The sequence below is a fragment of the Salmo salar genome, chromosome 13 (genome assembly GCF_965601325.2).
Source record: "Salmo salar chromosome 13, fSalSal1, whole genome shotgun sequence".
Taxonomy (NCBI): domain Eukaryota; kingdom Metazoa; phylum Chordata; class Actinopteri; order Salmoniformes; family Salmonidae; genus Salmo; species Salmo salar.
The window spans coordinates 21,816,339-21,837,500 of NC_138303.1; the positions used below are offsets into that span (position 1 = coordinate 21,816,339).

The window sequence follows — 21,162 nt, forward strand, 5'->3', positions numbered from 1 at the left end:
GTTATTAGTTTGTCTCTCTCTCCCTCCCTCGTCCCTGTCGTGCTCTTTTCCTCCCTCGCCCCTGTCATGCTCTCTCTCTCTCCCTCCTTCGGCCCCTGTCGTGCTCTCACTCTCTCCCTCTCTCGGCCTCTCGTGCTCTCTCCCTCCCTCGGCCCCTGTCGTGCTCTCTCTCTCTCTCCCTCTCTCGGCCTCGCTCTCTCTCTCCCTCCCTCGGCCCCTGTCGTGCTCTCTCTCTCTCCCTCCCTCGGCCCCTGTCGTGCTCTTTCTCCCTCCCTCGGCCCCTCTCGTGCACTCTCTCTTTCCCTCTGCCTGTGTCGTGCTTTATCTTTCTCCCTCCCTCTCTTTATCTGGCTGAATTAAATATGTATCTGTGTTGTTTTGGCTGGGCGAGCCATGCTTTGTGAGCTTGTTGAAACACTGTAATCATAAAGCAATATCATCAACCACCCTGTTGAACACACAACACGCACACAGACACAAGCACACACACAACACACACACGGATGGAGATTTGTAGCTCCCTGAATGATTATAACCCAGTGGCAGAGTAGTGATTCATGTCCTGGGCTGATACCTCCATCAACTAGGACATCATCTCTGAGATAGAGAGGCATGGTTCTATTTTAGGTGACTGTGAAGCCTTGCTATAGCAAGACAGGGCAGAGATACAGATATCCTTAAACTGTCCAATAGCAGGGACACTTGTAAGTTAATGTATTCTACTATAATACAATCTGCTGTGCAACTTACAGCCCATCCAGTAGATGATTTAGTAACTCTGACCTTTCTATGAATGACAGTGACCCTCGAACGATGGGCCCTACCCTGCCTAATGAATCATGCTGCTTAGGGGGACTGCTGTGTAGGGGTGTAGAAATCCCCATCGTCTGAGGACGGGTCACTATTTTATATCTATAAACTACATTTATCAATCTGACTCCAATATTATGTGAATAAATGCAACAGGCCATGTCTCTAGAGGATCTAGTCAAGGTAGTTAGCCTCTCATCACCACTTAGTATGGCTATAATGAACATGTGTCTAACTTGCATCTTATGCAATTATTAGGAGATACAAATAGCTAATCCTGGCAACCAATGTTCTAGCATTCATTTATTGAGGCCAGCAGATCAGAGATGTCAAGGTGGTACCCAAGCACATGTAGTGTATATGACGTCTACCAATAGACCTGCTAAATGAGGAATGTATAGTCAATCAAAGAACTACTCTGTAAAACGAGGAATGTATTTGCTCAGTTCAACTAATATAATTAGTCATGAAAGAATTAACACTCAAACACTCACGAACTACATGATACATTACAGACTGCTCAGAGTAAATGACTATCACCAATAGGTTAAGACTTAACGAACTACATGATACATTACAGACTGCTCAGAGTAAACGACTATCACCAATAGGTTAATACTTAACGTGGATACACGTCTTCAGTTCAGAATCATCTCTAAGAGAAAAAACTATGTGTCTGATACACACGATAGCTTGGTAACAAGTTCTCAAGGTATGAACAAATTCATTGTCCTTTTAAACAAATTCAAGCAGAAACTCACCCAAAACCTGCACAAACATTTCTTTGCACTTTGCTAGTAAAAACAAAAGACAGGAAAACACAGCCAGGTTCTAATCTAATCAACTGAATTCAAATGGTAGGAGCGCACCCCAGTGTCAATGCTGCTCTTAGACGAACCAAATAAAACATATTAAAATGTGCATCTCTTTATGAACTCTTGAAACAATCCAAACATGACAATTTAATTCACACAGTAACATTAATTTAGTCGATTTCACGTTTTCATCTGTCTTCATGCCTCCAACGGTGTCTATGAGAAGGTCCCACCCTGGAGAAAGCCATAGATAAGGTGTATTTGACCTCTGTTATAGCTCACAGAGGGTCAGCCATCCAAACAATTCATAAAACGTGAGTATCTCATTCTCTCATTCTTCCACTACTCTGTGTGTGGGAATGTAGCGTAGAGGGGTTTAGGACACTCCCAATCACTCACTCACACACACGCGCACGCACATGTGCACGGTCATGTTTTTACAGGCCCTCAAGAGGGGAGATTGGTCATGATTACATAAATAGGTAGAGGTGCTCATGGTTCTCACCCCAGGCACTATCCCATTCACACTATCCCATCGACAATCAAGGTAGAATTTGCCCTCCAACACAGGTCTAGGATCAGATTACCCTCACTCCCCCAATCCAAATCTTAACCATTAGGGCGGTGACCCTGTATGGGTGTTTAGGGGTAACTTCTACTTAATCCTCCACCCCACTAAAGCTCCTTGGGAATATACATCAGTGTAGAGTCCTGTGGCTGTGTTCTGAAATGATGTACTACTCCTTACCTCAGGCTATAACAGATGAAGAAGGATTAGACAATGATGTCATAAGGCTATATTTGCTCTGGGAGCCAAATAGAACAACTTTCAAAGAAACGTTTGAAATGGTTGACTCCAACAGCAGCCCACAGCTTCCTTTCTTTAATGACAGAAACTCTGTCTAATCCTTCTTTATCTCATGCTGGACCTCAGGCTTTGGTTCTACCATTCACCACCCGAATCCCCCCACCCGCGCTATGTACTAAAATGGTATTGTCCTCCAGGCATTCCATCCTGTCACCGTGGGAACAGCTCTCTCTGGGAGAGGGAGATTGAGTCTATAAAATCTCACTGAGTTGTTTTGGTTTTCCTCTCTTTCCTTGATTGTTAAAGAGGAGAGAAGTGAGGGAGAGGAGAGGGAGGGGTGTTTCCCTTTGTCTTTGTGTGGACTGTACAAGGTCACCCTGGAAAGCCCATTAAATATATAGCCTGGGAGGAGAATGGTTCATTATGATGAATAATTTGACTACTGACCAATACTGGAGGCAGTTAGTGCTGTTGTCCTACCAGTTACATTCTTCATGTTTTTGATGTGACTGGAGGAGGTGAAGAGGGGAGGATACTGTACAGAAAGAGAGGAAGAGATATGTCTTTCATCATCATCATCTCTCTCTTTCTCTCTCTCTCTCTCTCTGGGGTTCCTATAGATGATCAATACTTCCAATATCAACAGATTTTATTGTCATTGCCAGTCAGCATAACATTTTTGTTCATCACCACAGGCTCCCCCTCTCCTCTACCCCAGAGCATCGCTCTCTTTCTCTCCTTCTGTTTTTCTCTCCTCCTGTTGTCCTCCCCCTGTCTCCATACATCATCTGTTACATAAACAATGTATATGAGAAGATAACTTTCCTCCAGAGATGGGAGAGAAAAGGTCAGGGTAGTTAGGAGAGAGAGTGAGGGAAGGAGGGAGAGAAATTGAAGGAGAGAGAGAGAAAAAAAGGGAGACCATTTTTTTCTGGCTCTCTGAGGGAACATGTAGAATAGGGTAGGATTTTGTGTGTGTACGTGTCATTTTTATAAAGCTAATACAAATGTATTGATATAAGACTGTGACCAGTATACACCAGAGAGTTGTCACACACTCCCTCCCTCTCACGATTTATGCACACACACACAAACACACAAACACACACACACACACACACACACACACACACACACACACACACACACACACACACACACACACACACACACACACACACACACACACACACAAGTATTATGATCCTAATATAAGTGTAGTCTGCTACCCTTAGGCCCTGCTGAGCTGTGTGTGTGTGGTGTTCCCACCTTAACACTGGTAGGTTGATGTTTGAAGTGATGGAAACCTACCCCCTTTTTTCCTTCTCTATCCATGTGTGACTGATTGATGAATGGTTGTCACTGGATGATTGAGGGGTCCACACATGAGGCCCGCGATGGAGTGACCCCTATGATTACTGCTCTAGGCTGCGTGCACGGGCATCCAGGTGTGTGTGTGTGTGTGTGTGTGTGTGTGTGTGTGTGTGTGTGTGTGTGTGTGTGTGTGTGTGTGTGTGTGTGTGTGTGTGTGTGTGTGTGTGTGTGTGTGTGTGTGTGTGTGTGTGCGTGTGCGTGTGAGAGAGAGGCTCTTAACTCGGATGTCTACAGTAAACAGCCAGCTGTATGAAGGAGTGATATAGTGAGACAAGCTGTTGGGAGTCTGTCTGTGTGACAGCTGTATCTGGAGGCCTGTGTTTGCATCCTGTACTGAGACACTCTGCTGTTGTGTGTGTTATGCTACTGGGGTTAGGTGTGTGTCCCTTTTTTGTAGGAGAGACCATAAACTAAAGAAGCTTTCAGCCACTAATTAAATGTTATGTGAAATGTTAGCTACTGTTCAGCAGGAGTGTAGCTTGTGAAGCTTGTTCCACCACTTTGAAGCAGTAATACACTGTTGATAACACATGCTGCATTAAAGCTCAGTATAAATCAGTATTAAAACGTGTATACATCTGTTTAGTCTAGCTGGCTAAAGCGAGAGAGGAATAGAAAGAGGGATGAAGGGAAATAGGGGGAAGGAGGAGAGAGAGAAGAGAGGGAAAGATTGGAGGGAAAGAGGGGGAAGGAGGATAGATCATTTTGTCTGTAGCTGGGCTTTGGAGAGTCAGTGACACGCTATTCAGATAGCATAATAAAAACACGGCTGCCTCATATTAAACCCCAAATAGTCTCAACAGAGAGCTTTACTTGTTCATCTATTTTTAGGGGAACAGGATTTTCCGCCCAAAAAAGGATCAGTTAAACATCAGAGAGGCCGTGGGTGGTGGGGAGGGAGGGAGGGACGAACGGAAGGGTATAGAGAGAGAGATGTGGTAAGTTTGGACCCAGGTGCAGATAAGAGACCAGATGACGAATCAGTGGTTAAGGATAAACATAATACTTTACTGAGAAACAGTAGCCGCAGGATTACAGTACACTGGAAAGGCTCAAGCTCACTCAGGAAACAAATGCACATGGTAAACAATTCAAACTTCTGCAAAGGACAACAGAAAACACACCTCTTTTAACAGACACACAATCATGAAATAATAAGACACACCTGAGTCCAATAAAAGACCCTCATGAACCTGGGAAGCTGGAGACGATAGGTGACTGGGTTGATGCGACTCCGAATCTTGAATGGTCCTATGGAGCGAGCTTCCGCGAGACCACCTTTAAGGGAAGATCACAGGTGGACAGCCACACCCGTTGACCCGGTCGGAAGAGCCGAAAAGGTCTTCGGTGCCGGTTTGCCTGATGTTGGTGTCTGGCAGAGGAGAGGAGCAAGGAGGATCTAGGTGCGGCGACATCGTCGAATGAACGCCTTGGCTGATGGCACCCCTGCTTCGGCCTCTTGTTTAGAAAATGGGGAGCAACCCGAACTGACACTCAAATGGCGACAGTCCAGTGGACGAGTTTGGCAGTGTGTTATGAGCATACTCTGCCCAGATGAGGAACTTGCTTCGGTTGCTGGCTTGAGGGGAGACAAAGCAGCGGAGGATCTTCTCCAGCTCTTGGTTGGCCCGCTCAGTTTTCCCATTCGACTAAGGTTGGAACCCCTGGGAGACACTCACCGATGCCCTCAGCAGGGAACAGAATACTGTGCGACGAACTGGGTTCCACGATCTAAGACAATGTCCTGGGGAAGTCTGTGTAGTCAAAAGACATGGATAATCATGAGCTCAGTCTCCTTCGCTGAAGGCAACTTGTGTAAGACGATGAAATGGGCTGCCTTCGAGAACCAATCGACGACCACCAGGATAGTGGTAAGTCCTTGAGATGGAGGTAAAGTCTACAGACAGGTGAGATCAGTTCCTCCTGGGGATGGGCAGAGGTTGGAGCAACCCAGCCGGTTGCTGACATGAAGTCTTGCTTTAGGGACAGATGGAACAGGCCGCAACAAGGATCTCACATCCTCCATCATGTTGGGACACCAGAATTGCCGCCTCAGGAATGCCAGTGTCCGATTAACTCCTGGATGCCCAGTTAATTTAGACAAGTGTTCCCATTGCAGTACTCGGGACATGGGCTGATCGCAGAATGTAAAGTCTGTTAGTGGGTCCCCCGCCGGGGTCAGGTTATCGGGTCTGGGCTTGTCGGACCGTGTTCTCCATTCTTGAATGGAAACCACATTTTTATGGTCCGTCCAGATCACGAAAGGATGAGGTGCTCCCTCCAACCAGTGTCTCCACCCCTCAAGAGCCCACTTAACTGACAAGAGCTCCCAGTTGCCTACATCGTACTTGTGTTCCGCTGGTGTTAACCTCTATGGGCTATGTGGGACGCAGCGTCCCACCCCTGGTACACCCTATCAACAACAGATGAAATATCAAGAGCGCCAAATTTGAAAACAATTAAATGTCATAATTCAAATTTCTCAAACATACAACTATCTTACACCCTTTGAAAGATAAACATCTCCTTAACCTCTATGGGCTAGGTGGGACGCAAGCGTCCCACCCGTGGTGCACTCCATCAACAGCAGGTGCATTTCAAGAGCGGCAAATTTGAATCCAAATAAATGTCAAAATTCAAATTTTTCAAACATACAACTATTTTACACCCTTTGAAAGATAAACATCTCCTTAATCTAACCACGTTTTACGATTTCAAAAAGGTTTTACGGCGAAAGCATAAATTTAGAGTATGTTAGGACAGTACATTTACAAGAGTTGTGTGTAATGTTTTGTCAATTCAAAGACAGGGTCACCAAAACCATAAAACCAGCTAAAATGATGCACTAACCTTTTACAATCTCCATCAGATGACACTCCTAGGACATTATGTTAGACAATGCATGCATTTTTAGTTCTATCAAGTTCATATTTATATCCAAAAACAGCGTTTTACTATGGCATTGATGTTGAGGAAATCGTTTCCCTCCAATAACCGGCAGTCAAGTCAGCACCACAAATTAAATAATTAAAATTAGAAAACATTGGTAAAATATTATATTGTCATTTAAAGAATTATAGATTTACATCTCTTGAACGCAATCAACTTGCCAGATTTAAAAATAACCTTACTGGGAAATCACACTTTGCAATAATCTGAGCACTGCGCCCAGAAAAATACGCGTTGCGATACAGACTAGCCGTCATGTTGGGGAGATCTAAAATTGAAAATACTATGTAAATAATCCATTACCTTTGATTCTCTTCATCAGATGTCACTTCCAGGTATCACAGGTCCATAACGAATGTAGTTTTGTTCAAAAAAGCTCATCATTTATGTCCAAAAATCTCCGTCTTGTTAGCACATGATCTAAGCCCGCCGGACTTCACTTCATGAACGAGGGGAAAAAATATATTTACGTTCGTTCAAACATGTCAAACGTTGTATAGCATAAATCATTAGGGCCTTTTTTAACCAGAACATGAATAATATTCAAGGTGGACGAATGCATTCTCTTTTATAACGTATTGGAACGAGGTTACCCAACATGAACTCGCGCGCCAGGTGTCTAATGGGCCATCATCGTTCCATGGCTCTTGTTCAGTCAGATCTCCCTCCAGAAGACTCAAAACACTTTGTAAAGGCTGGTGACATCTAGTGGAAGCAATAGGAAGTGCCAAAATATTCCTCAGCCCCTGTGTTTTTCAATGGCATAGGTTTAAAGGTAATACAACACATCAGGTATCCACTTCCTGTCAGAAAATGTCTCAGGGTTTTGCCTGCCAAATGAGTTCTGTTATACTCACAGACACCATTCAAACAGTTTTAGAAACTTTAGGGTGTTTTCTATCCATATATAATAAGTATATGCATATTCTAGTTACTGGGTAGGATTAGTAACCAGATTAAATCGGGTACATTTTTTTATCCAGCCGTGCAAATACTGCCCCCTAGCCCTAACAGGTTAATCTAACCACGTTGTCCGATTTCAAAAAGGCTTTACGGCGAAAGCATAAAGTTAGATTATGTTAGGAGAGTACATTGACAATAGCTGTGTGTAATGTTTTGTCAATTCAAAGACAGGCGTCACCAAAAGCAGAAAACCAGCTAAAATTATGCACTAACCTTTGACAATCTCCATCAGATGACACTCCTAGGACATTATGTTAGACAATACATGCATTTTTTGTTCTATCAAGTTCATATTTATATCCAAAAACAGCGTTTTACTATGGCGTTGATGTTGAGGAAATCGTTTCCCTCCAATAACCGCCAGTCAATCAGCACAACAAATTAAATAATTACTATTCGAAAACATTGGTCAAATATTATATTGTCATTCAAAGAATTATAGATTTACATCTCTTGATCGCAACCGGATTGCCAGATTTAAAAATAATCTTACTGGGAAATCACACTTTGCAATAATCTGAGCACTGCGCCCAGAAAAATACGCTTTGCGATACAGACTAACCGCCATGTTGGAGAGATCTAAAATCGAAAATACTATGTAAATAATCCATTACCTTTGATTCTCTTCATCAAATGTCACTTCCAGGAATCCCAGGTCCATAACAAATGTAGTTTTGTTCGAAAAAGCTCATAATTTATGTCCAAAAAGCTCCGTGTTGTTAGCACATGATCTATGCCCGCCGGACTTGTCTTCATAAACGAGGGGGAAAAAAATATTTACGTTCGTTCAAACATGTCAAACGTTGTATAGCATAAATCATTAGTGCCTTTTTTAACCAGAACATGAATAATATTCAAGGCGGACGATTGCATTCTCTTTTAAAACGTATTGGAATGAGAGTACCCAACATGAACTCGTGCGCCAGAGTCTAATCGGCCACCACCGTTCCAAGGCTCTTGTTCGGTCAGATCTCACAGTATAAGACTCAAAACACTTTGTAAAGACTGGTGACATCTAGTGGAAGCCATAGGAAGTGCTCAAAGATTAATAAGCCCCTGTGTGTGTCAATGGCATAGGTTTAAAGGTAATTCAACACATCAGGTATCCACTTCCTGTCAGAATTTGTCTCAGGGTTTTGACTGCCATATGAGTTCTGTTATACTTACAGACACCATTCAAACAGTTTTAGAAAATTCAGAGTGTTTTCTATCCAAACCTTAACAATAATATGCATATTGTAGCTTCTGAGTTGGTGTAGGAGGCAGTTAAAAATGGGCACATATTTTTTTCAAAATTCTCAATACTGCCCCCTAGCCCCAACAGGTTAACTGCTTGGCGAAAAAGGCACATGGGTGCAGTTTCTTGTCCTCCTCGTTCCGCTGTGAAAGGACCGCCCCTGCTCCATTGTCCACCTCCACCACAAAGGGACGAGTTGGATCAGGATGAACGAGGATGGGTCCAGAGGTGATTAGTCCCTTGAGCTCCATGAATGCCCTGTCAGCTTCGGGGGTCCAGCAAAAACGGGTCTGGGACTTGTGGGATAGGATGGTGAGAGGTGCTGCCACTGCACCAAAGTTGCGTATAAAACGCCTGTAAAAATTGGCAAACCCGAGGAACCGCTGGACCTGCTTGAGTGAGGTGAGACGGGACCAGTCAGCAACCTCCTCAATCTTTACGGGGTCCATTTGGATGCCTGCGGTAGAGATAATGCGACCCAGGAAGGAAACCTGGGATACGTGTAACTCACACTTCTCTATCTTGACATATAGTAGACTCTGCAGGAGTGTTCTCAGGACAAGGTGGACGTGCAGTATGTGTTCCGTAAGGGTCTTGGAGAAGATCAGGGTGTCATCGAAAGGTAAACAAAGATGAACTGATTCAACAGGGTGTCATTGGCCAATGCATGAAAGACTGCAGGTGAGTTCGATAATCCGAAAGGCATGACTAAATACTCATAGTGGCCGCTAGGGGTGTTAAAGGCAGTCTTCCACTCATCTCCCTCCCTGATTCTCACCAGATTGTAAGCGTTGCGGAGGTCCAGTTTGGTGAAGAATTGGGCCCCTTGGACCAACTCCAATATGGAGTACATCAGGGGTAGGGGTTAACGTTTCTTGATCGTAATCTGGTTCAGCCCTCTGTAGTCGATGCAGGGACGCAGGCCTCCATCCTTCTTGACCTCGAATAAGAAACCTGCACCAGCAGGGGATGTAGAGGGGCGAATGCAACCTGCCTCCAGCGACTCCCGGATGTAATTGTCCATGACTGTTGCTTCAGGGGTCGAGAGGGAGTACAGACGACCCCGGGAAGGTGTGGCGCTGGGTAGGTGTTCTATGGCACAGTCATAAGGACGATGAGGGGGAAGGGTGGAGGCCTGTCTCTCACTGAGTATTCGGGAGGGAGAGCGGAAAAGTCTTGGTCTTCAAGGGATGCCGGAGGACACGGCGAGACTCTTGGTGGAGGTCTTAGACATTTAGTCTGGCAGTCCTTACCCAGTCTAGTAGGTGTCCTGTGGACCAGGAAAGTAGTGGGTTATGTAGCGCTAGCCAGGGGTACAGTGAGCAGTGATCAACAGAAAACGAAAAGTCTCAGAGTGGTTCACCCCAACCTGCAGTAGCATGGGCTTGATCTGATATTCCACCTGACAGGAGCCAATCTGGTGCTGACGGTTGTCCCAGTAGAGGGTTACAGGTAGTAACAGATGGTGACTGGGTAGACGGGAGGTAACTGCACAGCATGTCAGGGTCTCCCCCTGTCCTGGCGAGCCCTGGTGTTTCCCGTCAGCTCTGAGCTGGTAGCACGGAGATGGCCAAGACCTCCGCCGTAGAGGCAGAAGCCTTTGCGCATGCGCCTGTAACACTCCTATGGGCTCAGACATGTGCGACCCAGCTGCATGAGATTCTCCATGCTGGGCTCAGGGTGCTCAGAAAACTGGAATGCTGGAGTGGTGTCAAAATGGCCCCGTCTCACCCGTTACCGGATGCGGTTGTCAAGCCTGATTGCCAGCATTATCAGGGACTCGAGGTCCTCTCCTAGTTCCAGAGCGGCCAGTTCATCTTTGATGGAGTTAGACAGGCCCTAGTGGAAAGTGGTAACCAGTACCTCCGTATTCCACCCACTCTCGGCGGTGAGGGTGTGGAACTCAATGGCGAAGTCAGCCATTGGTCTGGCCCCTTGGCGGAGGTTGAACAGTCGGCTGGCCGCTTCTCGTCCGCTGATTGGGTGCTCGAAGACTTGTCGTAGCTCGGTAGTGAAGGATACTGGGTGAATCTGCAAGATGTTGGCTGTTGTTCCCACACCGCCGTTACCCATGCCAGGGCCTTGCCCGAGAGTAGAGAGATGATGTAGTTGATCATGGCCCGATCGGTGTGGAACGAGGAGGACTGTAGCTCAAACACCAGAGAACACTGCGTGAGGAACCCCTTGCATCCTCCTGGGTGGCTGTCATACCGCTCAGGGGCTGGGATCTTGGGTTCCCGGTGCAGGTTCCCTGGAGGAACCACATCGACATCTGTAGCACTGGGCGATGAGACCTGGGCATTGGCTCCACCTGGATTGGGGTCGTGCCATGGTTGGAGGAACTTGGCAAGTGCCCAAAGGGTCCCGGAGATTTGGGAGAGCTGTTCTTGCTGCCGTCCTAATAGTGCTCCTTGGTGGGCTACCACATTCCGGATCTGGGTGATCTCTGCTGTGTCCATGTTGTGTCAGAAGCTTGCTTTGACTTGGTAAGGTTGGACCTAGGTGCAGAGAAGAGACCAGACGAGGAATCAGTGGTTAAGAATAAACATAAGACTTTACTGATAAACGGTAGCCGCAGGATCACAGTACACTTGAAAAAACAAAACAACAAACACTCACACGGAACCCAAACTGGCTGCGCGCGTGCGCCATCGTGCCATTTTTTTCCCCCCCCACACCAAACGCGATCACGACACGCAGGTTAAAATATCAAAACAAACTCTGAATCAATTACATTAATTTGGGGACAGGTCAAAAAGCAATAAACATTTATGGCTAATTTGTCCTATTTAGCTAGCTTGCTGTTGCTAGCTAATTTGTCCTGGGATATAAACACTGATTTGTTATTTTACCTGAAATGCACAAGATCCTCTACTCCGACAGTTAATCCACACATAAAACGGTCAACCGAATCGTTTCTTGTCATCTCTCCACCTTATTTATTTTGCAACGCGAGCGGTGTAGTCAGGGTATCAGCCTCAAACTCACTCAGGAAACGAACGAACACGGTAAACAATTCAAGCTTCTGCAAAAGACCACAGAAAATACACCTCTTTTAGCAGGGACACATTCATGAAAAAATAAGACATACCAGGGTCCAATAAAAGTCTCTAGTGCAATCTCTGCCGCCCTCTGGTGCCAGGAAAAACCATGACAGAGAGAGCGAGAGCACAAATACAAATTCCATCTAGACACCGTTGCCCTAAAGCACAAAAAAAGGACACATACTTCGGCCTAAACATCAGCGCCAAAGGAAACTTTCAAAAAGCTGTGAACGATCTGAGTGAGATGGCAAGAAGGGCCTTCTATGCCATCAAAGGGAACATAAAATGTGACATGTACAACGTAAAACACCAAATAATGCATGCAGAGCAGAGTTAGGCCGATACCCACTAATGATCAAAATCCAGAAAAGAGACGATAAATTCTACAACCACATAAAAGGAAGTTCAAACCTTCCATAACAAAGCCATCACCTACAGAGAGATGAACCTGGAGAAAAGTCCCCTAAGCAAGTTGGTCCTAGGCCTCTGTTCACAAACAGAGCCACTGGACAGGACAGGACAGAGAGAGAGAGCGCGAGAGAGAGAGAGAAAATATATATCCGTGTGGGTAAAAGGGATCACATTAAATACCTAAGTGTCTGGCTAGACTGTAAATTCTCCTTCCAGACTCACATTAAGCATCTCCAATCCAAAGTTAAATCTAGAATAGGCTTCCTATTTCGCAACAAAGCATCCTTCACTCATGCTGCCAAACATACCCTCGTAAAACTGACTATCCTACCGATCCTTGACTTCGGCGATGTCATTTACAAAATAGCCTCCAACACTCTACTCAGCAAATTGGATGCAGTCTATCACAGTGCCATCCGTTTTGTCACCAAAGCCCCATATACTACCCGCCACTGCGACCTGTGTGCTCTATTTTGGCTGGTCCTCGCAAAATATTCGTTGCCAAACACACTGGCTCCAGGTCATCTATACGTCTTTACTAGGTAAAGCCACGCCTTATCTCAGCTCACTGGTCACCATAGCAACACCCACCCATAGCACGCGCTCCAGCAGGTATATTTCACTGGTCATCCCCAAAGCCAACACTTCCTTTGGCCGCCTTCCATCCAGTTCTCTGCTGCCAATGACTGGAACGAAATACAAAAATATAAGTTGGAGAATTATATCTCCCTCACTAACTTTAAGCGTCAGCTGTCAGAGCAGCTTATCGATCTGTAAATAGCCCATCCGACTACCTACCTCATCCCCATATTTGTTTTTGTTTTTATGCTCTTTGCACCCCAGTATTTCTACCTGCACATCCTCATCTGCACATATATCACTCCAGTGTAAATTGCTAAATTGTAATTACTTCACCACTATTGGCCTATTTATTGCCTTATCTCCTTACTTCATTTGCACACTCTGTATACAGATTTTTCTATTGTGTTATAGACTGTACGTTTGTTTATCCCATGTGTAACGCTATGTTGTTTTTGTCGCACTGCTTTGCTTTATCTTGGCCAGGTTGCAGTTGTAAATGAGAACTTGTTCTCAACTGGCCTACCTGGTTAAATAAAGGTGAAATAAAATAAAATTCAAATTAAAAGAAAAATGTGGGTAGAACTCTCTGTGTGTGCATGCGTGTGTGAGTTTGTGTTGAATGTGTTAGTGTTATCTTTGGATGCAGCCCCCTCTAGCCGGCCCCCTCTGCCCCTGCGTGTGTGTGTGTGCGTGCTGGTGTGTTTAATGACAGGCAGAATATGATGAGATAGGGGCTGCAGGGACCATATCCACCTGTTCTTTTCCAGTCCATACACACGCACACACACACATACACACACATACACTCTCTCTCTCTCTCACACACACACACACACACACACACACACACACACACACACACACACACACACACACACACACACACACACACACACACACACACACACTCACAGTCACAGAGGTGATCTCATTTCGGGACTCTATGGGGAGGCTGTTGCCTCATCGTCAGACAGACAGTGCCAGGTAATTAACCTGCCACAGAAGAAAACCCCCTCCCTCCCTTTCTCTCTCTCTCTCTGTCTCTCTATCTCTCTTTCTCTCCCTGGAATTGTTTCTATCTTGCTGTCATCTACCATTACAAGTGCAAGTGTTGCTAGCTTAATTCTATTCCAATTGTATCCGGTCTTGGAAAAAGGCTCACACAAAAAATGTCCAGTCCATTTCTGCCAGTGTATAACCATAGGGCTGAAAACCTGTAAAGCCTTAACTGTGTATTTACAATATATTCTGATTGTTTCCTTTGTTTAGCTACTACTGTGAGCATTACTCATCAGGTCTGAATCCAATGTTCCTCCCCTGACCAGAAGTACTCCTCTTTTTGGTTGCAAATTGGTCTCTCTAGTTCAATTCTCTTCTTTCTTTCTTTCTTTCTTTCTTTCTTTCTTTCTTTCTTTCTTTCTTTCTTTCTTTCTTTCTTTCTTTCTTTCTTTCTTTCTTTCTTTCTTTCTTTCTTTCTTTTCTTACTCACTCACTCACTCACTCACTCATTCACTCACTCACTCATTGTGATAGATAGATCTACATGAATTCCCTTTACTAAAGAATACTTAAGGGCTTTTCTCCTAGGACAGTGAGCCAGATCAATAGTGTGTTAATTAGCAAGCCGATCAATGTAAATTCCCCTTCTATCTCACACACACACACACACACAGTCACACACACACACACACACACACACACACACACACACACACACACACACACACACACACACACACACACACACACACACACACACACACACAGTTACACACACTCACACACACACACACAGTCGCACACTCAGTTACACAGACTCACACACACACATGAAGGACTGACTGGAACAGAATAGTTGCCAAAGTAAAGTAATTGAAAGAAAGACAATAGGTGTTACTGGACTGAGCTCTTTGATGATTGAAACTGAGATCTTCCGCTACTCAATGTTCGCTACATACTTCAGTCTGAGGGTGTTTTCACATATAGTCCTCTTTAAAATAACCAATCTCAGTCCTCTTTAAAGTTAACTCTGTGGTTAAAAAAAAATGCAAATAGCTCAGTTCTCTTTGTATTCACACTGCCCTTGCCTTTGAAGGAGGACTCAACTCTTTTGCCAGTTCACTTCAACTATTTTGTGGACTGAGTCCTCTTTGCATTCACATTGCTATGTTTAGAAAGGAACCAAGATCTTTTTTCAACATTCACTCAATGCACTCTGGGTTTTAACAAAGTGCAGGACAAGCCATTCCATCAGAACGTGTTATCGGACAGCTAGATATACCTAGTTACATTTTGGAAGCTAATAGATTGCATTTAGTTATAAGAAGAGCCATAATAATTGTAATTAGAAGATAATATTAAGATTATATATAAATATAATTGGTAACATAAAAAATAATAGAAGAAGAACTTCAGATTAAATAATGCTGTAATTGATAATTTTACACACCCAATGTAGTCTACTGCCCCTTTAAGAGCTAGAATAGATTTTATACCCTATGGTGTGATTCTCACCAAATATGTTGTCTTCTCACACTATTCAAACCCCACAATCAATAAACAGCTTATGAAGCTCTCTTAGCCTATAGGTCACATATTGCAAACAAATAATCTGAACTAAAACCTCCTTGAGCCTGCACATCGTCATCATCTTAGCTCTTTTGTGTCAGGCACCAATGTGACGGGTCATGGCAGGGAAACGTGTTGCAGTAGTCTAGTGTGTGGTGCAGGAATAATGACAAGCTAACCTGGGAGCTTTGTGTTCACATTGTCCTATAAAAGGGAACCAGACCTCGAAGTTTAACCGAACCGAACTCAGACCACTTCTTCAGATGGTCTCAGTTCAGCTCTCTTAAGGGGCTCTTTTGAGGGGTCTGAGTTTCTTTGGAGTGTTCACATTGCACAAAAAATTAAGCAAAACACACTGAGTTCATAAAAACTGGCAGAAAGGGGACAAGTTTGAAAACACCCTGAGACTGCCAAAAGGAAGGGTATGGTACAAAACAAAGTCATCAGCAAATGTATCATCTCTAACCAATCAGAGTATCAAAGCCAATGACGAATTTTCAAAACGCCGCTTTACCCACGAGGAAGAATGGCGCCGGAGGGGATGGCTGCCGTTTTACGTGCTCCTAACCAACTGTGCTATTTTGTTCGGTTTTTTTTCTCGTTTTGTTTGTAACTTATGTTTTTACTTATTTTGTACATAATGTTGCTGCTACCATCACTTATGACCGAAAATAACTTCTGGACATCAGAACAGCGATTACTCACCTCAAACTGGATGAAGATTTTTTCTTTAACGAGTCTGACTGCTTTCTCAGGAACGGGCCCAAATCCCCATCATTTGCATGAAGAAAAGATGGGGAAAAGGATGTGGAGGTCGGGCTGCCTTCTAAGAATTAGTAAGCAAATTAGTTAACCATCAGTCCTATTTGCCAACATGCAATCATTGTATAACAAAATGGATGAGCTCCGATCAAGGATATCCTACCAACGGGACATTAAAACTGTAATATCTTATGTTTCACTGAGTCGTAGCTGAGCTACATGGATAACATACAGCTGGTGGGGTTTTCTGTCCATCGGCAAGATAGAACAGCTGCTTCCAGTAAAACAAGGGGTGGTGGTCTGTGTCTATTTGTAAATAACAGCTTGTGCACTAAATCTAATATTAAGGAAGTCCCAAGGTTTTGTTCGCCTGAGGTAGAGTATCTCATGATAAGCTGTAGACCACACTATTTACCAAGAGAGTTTTCATCTATATTTTTCGTAGCCATCTATTTACCACCACAAACCGATGCTGGCACTAATACGGCACTTAACGAGCTGTATAGGGCCATAAGCAAACAGCATTATACCACCCTGCATCCCACTGCTGGCTTGCATCTGAAGCTAAGCAGGGTTGGTCCTGGTCAGTCCCAAAAAATATCCCAATGCCCCAGGGCAGTGATTGGGGACATTGCCCTGTGTAGGCTGCCGTCTTTCGGATGGGACGTTAAACGGGTGTCCTGACTCTCTGTGGTCACTAAAGATCCCATGTCACTTATCATAAGAGTAGGAGTGTTAACCCCAGTGTCCTGGCTAAATTCCCAATCTGGCCCTCATACCATCACAGTCACCTAATCATCCCCAGTTTACAATATGCTCAGTACTCTCCCCTGTAACTATTCCCCAGGTTGTTGCTGTAAATGAGAATCTGTTCTCAGTCTACTTACCTGGTAAAATAAGGGTTAAATAAAATAAAATAGAGAGGTGGCGCTCCTAGTGACCGGGAACTTTAATGCAGGGAAACTTAAATCCGTTTTACCTAATTTCTACCAGTATGTTAAATATGCAACCAGAGGAAAAAAAACTCTAGACCACCTTTACTCCACACACAGATACGCGTACAAGCTCTCCCTCACCCTCCATTTGACAAATCTGACCATAACTCTATCCTCCTGATATCTGCTTACAAGCGAAAACTAAAGCAGGAAGTACCAGGGTCACTGGCAGGGCTTGCAAACTATTACGGACTAAAAAGGGAAGCACAGCTGCGAGCTGCCCAGTGACACGAGCCTACCAGACGAGCTAAATAACTTCTATGCTCGATTCAGGCAAGCAACACTGAAGCATGCATGAGAGCATCAGCTGTTCCGGATGACTGTGTGATCACGCTCTCCGTAGCCAATGTGAGTAAGACCTTGAAACAGGTCAACATTTGCAAGGCCGCAGGGCCAGATGGATTACCAGGACGTGTACTCCGAGCATGCGCTGACCAACTGGCAAGTGTCTTCACTGACATTTTCAACCTGTCCCTGACCAAGTCTGTATTACCAACATGTTTCAAGCAGACCACCATAGTCCCAGGGCCGAAGAACACCAAGGTAACCTGCCTAAATGACTACCGACCCGTAGCACTCACGTCTGTAGCCATGAAGTTCTTTGAAAGGCTTGTCATGGTTCATATCAACACCATAATCCCAGAAACCATAGACTGCCCCATCACATCCACATATGATGCAATCTCTTGTTGTGTCTTTGGCTATGCCGGATTAATTAATATTACCTGATTAAGCTAATCAGGTAGATAATTAACTAGAAAGTCGGGGCACCACAAAATAATGTTTATAGAGTTGTTATCTTCCGAATAAACTCTTATAGACCTGGTAATCTTTTACATCAATAGCAGGCAATATTTAATCGTCACCTTGTTTAGTCTCATCTGAAAGTTGTAAATTGTCACGAATGCTAGGAGTGGTGGTAGGAGTCAGGCGCAGAGAGCAGAGGTAAGAAAAAATGAGATTTATTTTCTCTGGTACGACACGGTCGACGCCAACACAACAGGCGTGTGAACTAAATGACCAACCCATACACAACGGGCACAAAGTCCGGAAAGAAAATAATCCAGGCAGATCGCCAGCACATCCAAAAAGCACACTGACGTAAAATAATCCCGCACAAACCTGGGCGGGCTAAACAGGCTTAAATAACCACAAATCAAGACACACAAATAAGGAACAGGTGCAAACAATAAGACATACCAACAGAAAAGGAAAAAGGGATCAGCGGCGGCTAGTAGGCCGGCGACGACGACCGCCGAGCGCCGCCCGAGCAGGCAGGGGAGCCACCTTCGGTGGGATTCGTGACATAAATTCTTGGTTATCTTCACGAACCCTGGCTAACAAGTTGAATCAGCAATACAAAATTTGGTTTAATTATTTATTTACTAAATACCTAACTAATCCCACAGAATTACATATACACAGAATGTATCATACATTGATTACAAATGATGTCATAAAGAAAACATCCCTGGTGGACGGAGCAGACATGACGGCTGGTTACACAAAGGAAAGGGGGTTGGGTTTGAGTGAAAGAGCGGGAAGACTGAGTAACAAAGGGAGAAGCTATCCTATCGTAAATACAGTATCTTATGCATTCTAAATTACCGGCCATTTGAAAAAGGAGAATGCAATAAATATTTACTCTGAGCTGCGCTTCGGTAGATTGGTCGTCGATGAAAGGCCGGTTTGTCCTTTATGGATCTCTGGTCCTCTGAAGAATGTCTCGTGGTGAACTGGAAGCGTGGTAGAATGGATACTCTGTCCGTCCTCTCCTAGCCCACGTTTACAGCTGCGGTTGCTAACGCAACGGCTAGGAGGTATCACTTCTTTAGTGAATAAGAGTTCAAAGTTCATACCAAGTTGCCATACTTTAAGCTCATGCTATATTCTGGCTGATATAGTCGAAATTCATCCTTCTGGAGTGTAGGTCGTCACCTTCACATTGAAATTCGATGCTAATTTCGTTAGATTCTTGCTTTTAACGTAGGACTGTCGCCCTAACGTCCTCGGAACAGAAGTTATATTTTCGTAAAGGGCTTTATATAGGAGGGGAGAGAAGGGCGTGTTTCATAGTTTATAACCAATGTCTGTTCACATGGGCAGGGCCACTGAGTTGAGCATAGTTTACTCTATGACAAACCGTTCTCTCATTAAGAAGCTAAATTACATCTCATCTTTTCACAAATAGTTTCATATTTAAACATTTAAATTACACAACAATTCCATGTGAATCTGATAACTATAATGTGTAGACTTTCCAAGATACAGTTTATGTCGTCCTATCATCAGTAATAATGTCTCAGACGCCAACTGATCTGGCATCATATTCATTTAGTACCAACGCATATTTTCAGCTGGTTGGATTACCGAAATATGGTTCCTTTCCCCCCACCTTTTGATGTTCCCAAACTCTCTATGTTTAACAAAGGCTTTTCAAGAGTCCTTCTGTAGAGTCAAGAGAGAGGAAAGGGAGAAAGGTATTTATGGGGGGAGTCATAAACCTCACCCACAGGCCAACGTCATGACACTCTATTGCACCCCACACTGCCCTTTCCCACCTGGACAAAAGGAACACCTATGTGAGAATGCTATTCACTGACTACAGCTCAGCGTTCAACACCATACTGCCCTCAAAGCTCATCACTAAGCTAAAGACCCTGGGATAGTGGAGCAGGTTGAGAGCTTCTAGTTCCTTGGTGTCCACATCATCAACAAACTATCATGGTCCAAACACACCAAGACATTTGTGAAGAGGGCACGACAACGCCTATTCCCCCTCAGGAGAATGAAAAGATTTGGCATGGGTCCTCAGATCCTCAAAAGGTTATACAGCTGCACCATCGAGAGCATCCTGACTGGTTGCATCATCGCCTGGTTTGGCAACTGCTTGGCCTCCGACCACAAGGCACTATAGAGGGTAATGCGTACAGCCGAGTACATCACCAGAGCCATGCTTCCTGCCATCCAGGACCTCTATGCCAGGCGGTGTCAGATTGCCAAGGACTCCAGTCACCCTAGTCATAGATTGTTTTCTCTGCTATCATACGGCAGGCGGTACCGGAGCGCCAAGTCTAGGTCAAAAAGGCTTCTTAACAGCTTCTACCCCCAAGCCATAAGACTCTAGAACAGTTAATAAAATGTCTACCCGGACTACTTGTATTGTCCCCACGCCGCATTTTTACGCTGCTGCTACTCTCTGTTTATTATCCATGCATAGTCACTTTACCTCTACCGACATGTACATATTACCTCAATTACCTCGACTAACCGGTGCACCCGCACATTTACTCTGTACCGGAACTCACTGTATATAGCCTCCACATTGACTCTGTACCGGAACTCATTGTATACAGCCTCACTACTGTTATTTTATCGTTGCTCCTTAATTATTTGTTATATTTCTCTTTTTTCTTCTTCTTAAAACTGCATTGTTGGTTAAGGGCTTGTAAGTAAGCATTTCACTGTAAGGTCTACACCTGTTGTATTCGGCGCGTGTGACAAATTTGTTATGACTCTGGCCCAAACCTTTGGTTTCTGAGACCAATCAGAACAGTTAGAGTGTGTTTACGTTCTAGAAATCGTTGTGGAGGTACTCAGATCCAGACTTATTGCGGAGAAGAAACTAACGTCTATGGGCGTGGCGTAGAGGTTGGCCGGAGCAAGGATTTTGCGTTGCCAGGCAATGCCTAAAAGGGTTTCCACTAGATAGTACAGTCACAAAGTCAAAATTGGCTTTATTGTAAAAATTCATGAAACAAAGTATGTATTTAAGGTTAGGGTTAGGCATACGGCTATCAGTATGGCTAAGGTTAGGGTTAGGTTTAAAATCACAAGAAGATAA

General features: G+C 44.3%; 1 protein-coding gene across 4 annotated transcripts in view; it reads left to right on the forward strand.

Moving 5' to 3' along the window:
• LOC106566591 (sodium/potassium-transporting ATPase subunit beta-1-interacting protein 4) overlaps positions 1–21,162 on the forward strand; it is a 137,819-nt gene that overhangs the window by 65,310 nt on the left and 51,347 nt on the right. The gene's annotated exons all lie outside the window — the stretch shown is intronic.